Source organism: Propithecus coquereli, unplaced genomic scaffold (assembly GCF_000956105.1).
Source record: "Propithecus coquereli isolate 6110/MARCELLA unplaced genomic scaffold, Pcoq_1.0 Scaffold877, whole genome shotgun sequence".
In the NCBI taxonomy this organism is placed as follows: domain Eukaryota; kingdom Metazoa; phylum Chordata; class Mammalia; order Primates; family Indriidae; genus Propithecus; species Propithecus coquereli.
In genome coordinates, this window is record NW_012155029.1 from 375,191 (window position 1) to 385,310 (window position 10,120).

The window sequence follows — 10,120 nt, forward strand, 5'->3', positions numbered from 1 at the left end:
TGTCGGCAGAGCGAGTGTGCTCAGAGCACTGGGCGGGCGGGTGCCTGGAAGCTGGGGACAACCAGGAGGCCACTCTGAGGCTGCAGGTACCTAAGGGTCAAGGCCAGGACCAGGTAGGGTCTCAGGGACAGAAGTGATACTTATGGAGGGTCTGCCACCAGATGGCAACTGAGGGCATGGGGTAAAGGACACCCCCAGTTCCAAGCAGGGGAGACCATCCTGCTTTGGGTCTTTTAAAAACCATCAGCAAATGGTTTTTCTCAATAAGAAGCCTCTAAGGCTCTGGCTGTCAGGCACAGTGGGGAAGAAAAGCAGTTTCCAGTTTCTGGAAAACTAGGATACCCCTGTTATGTTTTAAACAGTGCTGAATTTTGCACAGACGCAATGACACGATCAAGGATATAGCTTCTGTTTAAGAACTAGGCAGTACATAAATATCACAGATGTTCTGCGCAAGATTAACAAGCGACGCTGGAACACTGAAGCCTTGACTCATTTGGAACTAGAATCCTAAGTTCTGTGAACTGGGCAACGCCATATGGCACTCACTGAGAAATACTTCATCGTATTGTAGTCTTGACTTTCAATGACCGAGACCCAAGAATCTACCATCCAAGACAGGCTCTGCTGAGACCCAGTGAGGTTGGGGGACTGTTAATAGTCACCTCAGACTTACTGGGGAGGAAAATTGGACATATGGGCACCCCCATATAACTAACGTGCTTTCGTTCTGAGACTGTGATTTTAGTAATGAATTTAGCTCATGGGTCCCCACATCCCCCTTCCCAGGGAGGTGTCCTGGACACAGCCCGTGAACCCCATGGCTGAAAGGGACCCCATTGTCCAAAATGATTGCCGCCGTCTCATGACACATCCCTGGTCTTGGGCTAGGATGGCCAGACTCAATCTCCAGAGCTGTGACCATGAGGAAGTAATACCATAGGCCCTCTTCTCTGGACTGGTTTTTCCTTCCCCCAAAAGCACTTAATGAAAGAAAACAATTGCTTTTTATTTAAATGGATCCTGCTGTCGCTCACCTGGTACTCTTCTTTCCTTCCTCCTGGCTCCGCTGGAAGTGCTGGGACCGGCTGAGGCAGGCTTCCTACAAGAGGAGAGAGAGCGACCTTGTTCAACCTTGTTCATCGTAGCCCAGGAAGCACAGGGGGCCCTGAGGTACCTCCACCAGCTGGGGCTCGGGCTTACTCGGGACGGCCCAGTCCCAGTGCCGCCTGAGGACAATCTCAGGAAGGCTGGGCCACCTCAACGGGAAGAGTGACACAGGCAGCTGCCAGCCCCGGCCACTTGGGCAACACAGCGTAGCTGAACACCTGAGCTGAGAAGGGACGAGTGACAAGAGCCGTGTGGAAGAGATCGCGCAGCTGTGCTCCGTGTCGACCATCTGAAATCAGCCACGGGTTCGTTCGTTCCCCAGACGTTTGTGTGCCTGCTGCGCGCCTCTGGGGACGCAGCGGTGAACAAAGCAGGGTTCCTCCCCAGAGGGGGAAGATCAGCATGTTCCTCAACAGGCAAGTGTCGAGTGGCCCAGGCAGGTACAGAGCTGGGGGGATGGGTGTGACAAAGTGCAGCAGGCTCAGGTACGTGACAGAGGACATCCTGAGACAATGGTTCAACAAGGGCCTGGGCACTGGGGTGAGAACACTGTGGACACAGGAATTGAGCAACCTTATGGTTTAATTACAGAAGATGAACAGGGACACGAAGTCAGGGAGGACAGTTGGGCCAGGCTGTGAGAGTCCTGAATTCTAGCTTAAGGGCTCAGCCCTGTTCCTACAGCCCAGGGCTGGGCAACCTTTCTCTGTAAAGGGTCAGATGGTGAATATTTATAGCTCTGTAGGTCACCTGGGCACTCTGTGTTAGGGTGGGGGTTCACAGCAGGGGTTGAAGAAAGATCTTTCACAGAGAGTTTAGGATAGAAAGAAATAGAATGTTTATTTTTTCAAGAAAGAGACAGAGAGAAGGAGGGCGTGGCCACGGCCCCTAAAGGAGGAGTGAAAGTGCAGGCAGTTGAGGAAAGTTGTTTGGCTTTTAAAGGGTAAAAATGGGGTTTTTCCCTCTGCTTCAGTAGCCTGAGAACAGAGGTGGTGGCAAAGCTGTGTAGGTGTTTTTTATTTCTTTTTCTCTGAGAAACCAGCTTATCTGAGTCTTTGAAATCAGTTTTGGGCAGGATCTGAGGCAGAGAGTTGGAGTGGGGAGCTCGCATCCCCACTATCCGCTTAGGGCCTTTCGAGGTTAAGGAAAAACTCGTACCGAGTTAGACCACAGGTGTTTTAATTAAAACAAAGGGTAGTTGTGGTGTGAGTTTTTCCTTTAAAGGGGCAATTACGTGTTGTGAGTTATTTTTCTTGCTTTCAGTTTGATCGGTTGCTAGTAAGGCCACTGTTTACTCTAGCTTTCACCAGCAGCCTACAGGGGGCTGAGCCCTGCTGTGGCAACAGGGAGATGGGGAGGAGATGGACAACGTCAGAGCTGGGCTTCAGGAAAACCACCAGCAGCTGGTAGGAAGACGGGCTCTAATGTTCCAGGAGGACAGGGACCAGTCTGCTGTTGCTCCTTACTGGACCCGACGGCCTGTGTATTAAGTCTGTCTGGGCTGCAAAATACCAAAGACTGGGTGGCTTAAGCAACGTGTGTTTATTTCTCAGCGTTATGGAAGCCAGAGGCTGAGCTCGAGGTGCTGGCAAGGCGGGTTTCATTCTCGGGCCTGTTCTCTTGGCTTGTAGGTGGCCGCGATCTCCCTGTGTGCTCACATGACCTCTAAGGGCGCACGAGCAGAGTGTCAGCCAGTGAGCTGTCTGGTGTCTCTCCCCGTGGGATACGGATCCTACTGGATCTGAAGACATTACCGATTGTCACACAAAGGGGGAGCGATGGGCACAGTGGTGGAGGCCAAGGACGCTGCTCAACACCCTGCAATGCACAGGAAGCCCCCATCACAGAGGATGATCCAGTCCGAGATGTCAACAGCGCTGAGGCTGAGAGCCCCTGCCATGGTGAGTGGGTGCCTGGAAGCCCGGGACTGAAGACACGGAAGGACTTAGAAGGTGCCGCAAACTCCTATCAAGAAATAAGGACCGCGCTTCCCGCGCGATTCTAGGAGGGGTGGACTCCGGACTCGCCCCGAGAGCCCCCACTCCCCAGCTGTACCGCCCGGTCCGCCCCGGCCCTCGGCCCCACACATCCATGCCCGCGGCGCCTCAACTCACCCAGCGCCGCGCTCCGAGGAATCCGCCATTTTCCCGCCTTCCACTCAGAGACGGCTTTTCTCGGCCGGCCCCGCCCCCGCTCTGCGGGTCGGACCAATCGCAGAGCTGTAGGAGGAGCGACGAGGGCCGTACTGCGCACGCGCCGCCTTTCCTCTCCTCCTCTCTCATTTGGTCTTGCCCACGAGCGGCCGGAGGTAGCGGCGGCGGCGGGTGTCTAGGAAGGGGCGTGGCGTTCACGGCGCTCCGCCCCGTGACGCGCTCGGCGTTTTTCCCGGCCCCTCTCCTCCGGAACCCGGGAGCGCGCGGGGAAGCGGCGGGCGCAAGGGGCAGAGCGGCCTGAGGCGCGGCGGGCGGGCTTGCTGGCGGGCGTCCGGGCGGGGACCCGGCCCGCGACCGGCGGCGCGGGGCGGCCGAGGCCCAGGTGAGTCCCAGGCGGCCGCGGCTTGGGGATTCGAGCTCCAAGGGCGCGTTGGGGGCTGCAGAGAAGAGAGGGACGGAGCCCTGAGGGTGACCGGGACGCGACGGCAGGGGTCCAGGGGGTGGGAACCAGCCTGGGGGTCGTGGGGAGGCTGCAGGCGACGAAGTGGAAGCGAGACGAGCGAGAAGAAAGTTGGTTGGGATGGGGGCTGGTGAGGGAGTTTGCGGGCGTGGGAGGGGTGAGTCTTGTGGCTTTGAGCAGCTTCTGCGAAGAGGACGTGGCTTAAGTGGTAATTGGGGGGTCGCAGGAAACGAGGTTTGGGGAGGCGAGGAGGCGGGGTTGAGAGGCCCAGGCTGGGGGAGGGGCCCGGGCTGATGGGGGAACAGCTGGGGAGCGGTGGGGGGTGTAAGGCTGGTGGCAGGCACCCCTCTCCGCTCCCTAAAGCTGTGAAAGAAGAAGAAGCTGACTGTGCCCGCCGAAAATAACTGGACGCAGACAATAAGCCAGACGCAGGCAGTTTCGGTTCCTGGGACTGAGCAACAGACTACGTGTCTCGGAACCTGCCAAGACCCTCAGTGCCGCTTCATGCAGCATAAAAAGCCCTAGCCCCCTCCGAACGGGCGCGACTTCACTGGCCCCCTCTCTCGGGACCAGTGAAGCTCGTCCGGGAGTGCTCTCTTTCCCCTTCCCCCAATAAAGCCTCGTTGCTTGCCCCTTTTCACGCTGCTCGTCTTTCTTTCTCTGCCGCCGCCCATCCAAAAACCTTCCGGGGAAAGGGGTGCAGGACCGGTCTGGGGGAGTCCACCCGCGCGATTGAAGCGCCAGAGGAAGGGCGCCTGGCACCCAGTGGGCGCTCAATAAAGGCAAGAGGTTCTGAACCCACTGATGTGGCAGCGACTGCTGGGAAGGGGGGAAGTGGGGCTGGAAGGGAGAAAAGAGGGTTAGAAGTCATGGCAAGAACCGAGGGAGGTCCAGGCGGGGCCTGGAGAGGAGGGGAGAGAAGGAAAGGGCTAGAATGCCCCATGCAGATGTTGGGGTGCAGCTGCTGGAGATTCCACCCCCCATCTGTCTTGATTCCTCTCCTTCCTGACTTCACACCCAACAGCTGGGTGACCCAGGCAAGTCCCAGCAGCCTGTGTAGCAGTCGCCTGGTCTTGGAAAGTGCACCACTCTCCTCTTAAAACTGGCAGGATTCGGGGGTTCCAAGGAGCAAGGAAGGAGCCTCAGGGCTTGCAGTGGGGCCGGAACTGTGTTTCAGGAGGGCGGGAGCCGGTGTGTGCTCACCCGAGTGTGCAGGGCTGTCACCACCTCCACGGACTTGCATCCTTGGACATAAGTGGGTAAAAAGACATACAGGAAATCTGTCCCCAAGCGGCTGTGAGCTCGGTCCTGGAGAGGCTGGGCAGCTGTGTGCCCTCCCTTCTTTCCTGGGCACCCCATAGTCCTGGGGTCTTTAAGGGAAGACCTCTCTGTGCCTCTTTGTCTGAGGCGGCAGCTGGTGGGGACAATGTGCTTTGCAGCCAGAGGGTCCCAGCTCCACCTTCCCGAGTTCGTTTTTGGTCTTCAGGTCTCCAGAGTCTTAAGGTGTCCAGGAGCAGCGAGCCGGAGGTGACGTGGCAACTGGAGAGTTATTTCACCGTCTGGCAGGTCTGACTCTGGCTCTGGCAAGGGCCTTGGTTGTTTTTATCGGCATTAATGTGTCTCCTTTGCCGACTGCAGGGATCTTTGTCAGGAGCTGCCAGAAGTGCTGGGGAGCCCAGGTGCGTGTCTGGTTTATTATAGCAGGCTCAGGAGGCGAATCTGCATAGTTTGGATATAGAGAGAGTCAGGGATGTAATCACCTGTTCCACTTCTAAAACGCTCTGGCTTTTATGAAAGGTGGCTTTGGGCCTTGCTTGCTCAAGGGCACGATTACAGCCCACAGTCGTGCCTCCCGCAGACATGAGTAGGGACTCGCCCTGGCCAAGACACTCTGATGATCAGGTCTGGAGTCTTCTGATCCCAGGGCCCCGGTATTGCGTCCTCCCTGCTGTAGGAGTGTGCCTAGGCAGGGTCTCGTGTGTTGGAGGTCCTGGCCTCGGTCAAGTCTCTGCCTGTTTCTGCGCCTGCAAAATGAACGGCTTGGCCTCCATCAGCATTTTTCAACCTCGAAACGCAGCCCCTCTCAGTAGCATTCTCGTCTCCAGTACACACGCCACTTGGACTTTACACAGCCCCTGACTCTCAATTCTTTGCTACAGTGATCCTACTTTAGTACGACTTTCCGTGCAACAGTTCACATGCAAGAGCGACGTTTGATGACTTCCTTATCTTCCACATAGGAAATCATGGTGCTGAATGAGCTTCGGCACGTTGCACCTGTTCCCAGAGCTTTGGCCGCAGCCTTCTGGTTGGAAATCCTAAGCAAGGCCCTCCCTCAGGTCCTGCATGGTGACTCCCCCGTTCCTGTTTGGCTGCAGGATTCATTTTTCTCTCCCCAGCAGGGGCTTGCTAACTTGCTGCTTCCTGTTCCTCATCTCTCCAAAGTGGTGTGTCTTGGGTGGGCCCCAAGTTCAGTTAAGGGCTAATCGTGCCAGGCACTTGGCTGGTTCCCAGGGACAGAGATGAGCCCTCGTGCCCTGGAAGAGAGACATGCTAGTGCCCTCCCCATGGAAAGAATGGAGTTCAGATCAGGCGGCCAGTGCAGCCACGCAGGTGGCACAACATACTGTGGGGGCAGGATTAGGGACAGCTAGCACAAGCTTTGGGACGAGTGGGATCCCAGCAAGTTTGCTCGGAAGCGGTGGCCGGCCCCGAGTCAAAGCTGGAAAGGTACCAAGTGTTACCCCAAGCCAGCAGAGCCCTTTACCTTACATCTTCTACGGTAGATGCTTTTACGTGTCCCAGCTTTCTTACTCAGCCACCCACCGGCAAAGAGGGTCCTTGTTCCTATTTTCCTGACACAGAAACAGGCCCAGGCAGGCGATGACTTCAGAGATGGCTCCTTGGGCTTTCTAGAGCACAGTGGATCGTTAGTAACCCTTCGTTGGTGAGGCCCAGGTCTCTGGACATTTCAGGCTGGGTCGTTCTTTGCCTTGGGGCCGTCCTGTGCACTGCAGGGTGCTGAACAGCATCCCTGGTCTTTGTTGGTGAGACCCAGTAGTATTTCCTCCCCCTCAGTTGTAAGATCCCAAAAATATCTCTAGACGTGGCCATGTATCCCCTGGGGACAGAATCACCCCCACCCCCAGGTGGGAACTGATGCTCTGTACTAAGGTCTGGTTCCCGCCTGGAGCCCACCACTGCCCCAGTGGGTCTTTGGTGTTTGTGGAGCTCCTGACAAACTGCCACCAAGGATGGGAGTGGGCGCAGAGACCAGGAAGCGAATTCTGCTGGCCGGTCAATTCTTAATTTGGAGGGAGCCGGTCTCGATAAAAAGGGGGAACAGACGTAGGGGGAGTTAGACAGTGTGCCCAAGGATGGACAGAGAGTGGCCTTGTCTCTCTCTTCTTTGTGTGACCACTGACCTGGATTTCTGGAGGACCCGTCCTCGTCTCAGAGCAAACTGTTGCTTTTCTCCCGAGATTAGAGGTGTTAGATTCTCTTCCCAAGAGTTACTTTTGGAGGTTGCCCCGGAGTGTTGCACGCACATTGTGTGTCCACATTTGTGCACGTGAATGTGTGTATTCATGTGTGCGTGCAAGCAAGCATAGGCACACGTGCCTGGGCACACACCTATGCCTTCGTGCAGCTGCCATCAAGGCACGTACCTCTGATTTCTCACCTGGCTGGGAAGCACGCAAACCTCTGTCCACCTTCTGTCATCCTATGACGCTGCCCAGGAACATTCCATGATTAACCGTCCTCGTGTCCTGGGACGGCCAGGCGAGCAGCGCCACGTAGCGCCTTTGGACCCCTGAGGCACTTGACAATTTCCAAGGATTCCCTCGCTGTGCTGTCCTAGGAACTCAGTGCTGGCTCAAGGGGTGAACATTTTGAAAATAGAGCAATAAAAAGATAAACTCCCAGGGAAGTGGGTTCTTTCATAATTGTCATAATTTTTAAGCATTTCTATTGAGGTGTGATTGTTGCATAATAAACCGTACTCACCAGGAGTGTGCGGTTTGCTGAGTTGTGACTTGTGCAAACAGCTGTAAGCCCACCACCACGACCGAGGTGGTGGACACATCTTTCCCCCAGAAAGCGTCCCAGACCCCTTGTCATCCCTCTGCACCTCCTGCCCCCACGCAGACACCGATCAGCTTTTTGCCTCTATAGGTTACTTTGCATTTTCCAGAATTGTATATATATGGCATCCTACAGCATGGACTCTTTCTATTAATAACATTTTCTTGAGGGGGAGTCACATAACATAAAATTCACCGTTTAAAGCGCGCAGTCAAACAAAGCGTATGAATCAGTGGCACTTAGTGTATTCATAATGCTGTGCAACCGCCAGCTCTACCTGATTTCAGAGCATTTTCATCACCCAGGAGGAAACATGGTCCCCGCTAGCAGTCACGCCCTCTCCCCCTCCCCCAGCCCCTGGCGACCACTGATCTGCTTTCTGTGTCTGCGGATTTGCCTGTTCTGAACATTTCATGTAAATCACATCACGCACCGTGTGGCCTTTGTGTCTGGCTTCTTTCACTCGGCGTAATCTTTTTGAGATGCGTTCACGTTATAGCAGGGACCGGTGCCTCGTTCCTCTTTATAGCTGCGTAACGTTCCGTCCTGGACGGACCCCATTTCGTTTATCCGTTCATCTGCCGGCGGACATTTGTGCTGTGTCCAGTTTTTGGTAGTTGGGAATAGTCCTGCTGCAAACACTGGTGCACAGGAATTCGAGTCCCTGTTTTCAGTTCTCTGGGGTCCGTTCCCAGGAGCGGAGTTGCTGGGTCTGTCTGTCCTCTTTTTTGTCAGGCTCCTTCCGCTCAGCACAGCGATTCTGAGTTCGCTGCATGTCGTTGGCGAGTATCAGAGGTCGGTTCCTTCCCCCGTGGGGTCGGTTCGTTCACCTGTTCACCGCTTGACGGACGTTCAGGTTGTCTCCAGCTTGGGGCTCTTAGAAATACTTCTGCCGTGAACGTCCCCGTTTCTGTACGGGCATCTACGTCATTGCGCTTGAGTAACTCCGAGAGTGGAATTGCCTGGCCGCACGCTAGGTGCATATTGAACGTTTAAAGAATCTGCCACAGTGTTTTCCAAAGGGGATAAGCTGCCTCCTTTCATGGAGTTTTTTCGAAGGGTGATGTGACTCTTCGAACCAAGAGACTTAACAACGCTTGTATCCATTTTTCTAATTCCACGTGAAAGAGTGGACCGCAAGGAAACGCTCAGAGATGCAGGGAAGGACGTGTGTTCCAGGACAATCGCTGAACAGTCACGAGAAGTTGGAAACCAAGTGCCGAGTAGTAGCAGAGCGACCGCGTGCCTTGTGAGTCCTCTGTGTGGTGTCGAGTCCCGAGGGGCTATTGAAAAACCGCTCTGTGAAAGCTTATCTGTCCACCCAGAAAACGTTCACATGTACTAACATATTGAGAGTTAGAATTTACAACTAAATGTATGATACAGTCCAAATTTTATTAGACTAAATATAGCATGTATCTAGTCAATTAAAAAAATATACTGCAGTCACTTAGTAATTTTGGGGAAAGTGGTGGGGTTTTTCTTGTTGTTTTGGAAGGAGAGATTCTTTGTTTTTTTATAGAGAAGGGGTCTCTCTCTGTCGCCCAGGCTGGAGTGCAGTGGCACGATCACAGCTCACTGAAGCCTTGAACTCTTGGACTCAAGAGATCCTCCTGCCTCAGCCTCCCAAGTTGCTGGGATTACAGGTGGGGCCACCACGCCTGGCTTGGGGAAAAGTTTTGGAGATTCAATATTTCATCTCCCCCAACCTTTTCTGTTGTCGCCGTCCTTCCCGCTTGTGCACGGCTGCGGCGGCCTCATAAGTCACAGTTTTCCTTCAGCCTCCGCCTTCCTCCCCCTTCCTGACACTGCTGCGGGCCTCTCCTCCCAGAGCCTGGATCGTCTCAGCTTCTCGTGGCCCTGCCCCTTCACGTTCCCGGTGCCAAGTCAGGCTTCGATTAGGGCACAGGTCATCAAACGTTTTCTGTGAAGGGCTGGACGGTACTTACATTAGGCTTTCCGGGGCGGGATATCACAGCCTTGGACATGACTTTTCCTCTCTGCTGTTGTAGCGAAAGCAGCCACAGACAAGATGTGAATGAATGGGTAAGACTGCCTTCCACTAGAGCTTTATTTATAAAGACAGGCCGTGGGCCTATCACACCCTCCTCCGTCCTTCTGTGTGCCTGATGAACGAACTCCTCTTCATCCCTCAGAACCCCTCTTAGATGTTGCTGCCAATGTCCTGGCCCTCAAGGATAATAGCTCCTAGTGTGTGCCATTTAACTGTCGCAAAGTCCCCAGGAAGAAGCTGGCGTCTGGGTGTTGGGTGTGTGACCAGGAGCTCAGAGGACACACTGAAGCTCACAGC

At 54.8% G+C, this 10,120-nt stretch overlaps 1 long non-coding RNA gene across 1 annotated transcript in view; it reads right to left on the reverse strand.

Annotated features, from left to right (window-relative positions):
• Positions 1-1,097, reverse strand: part of LOC105826292 — a 4,087-nt gene extending 2,990 nt beyond the window's left edge. Inside the window, exon 1 of the long non-coding RNA XR_001138303.1 lies at positions 1,038-1,097. This is a non-coding gene — a long non-coding RNA (uncharacterized LOC105826292). The remainder of the gene's footprint in view (positions 1-1,037) is intronic.
• Between the last annotated feature and the right edge of the window lie 9,023 nt (positions 1,098-10,120).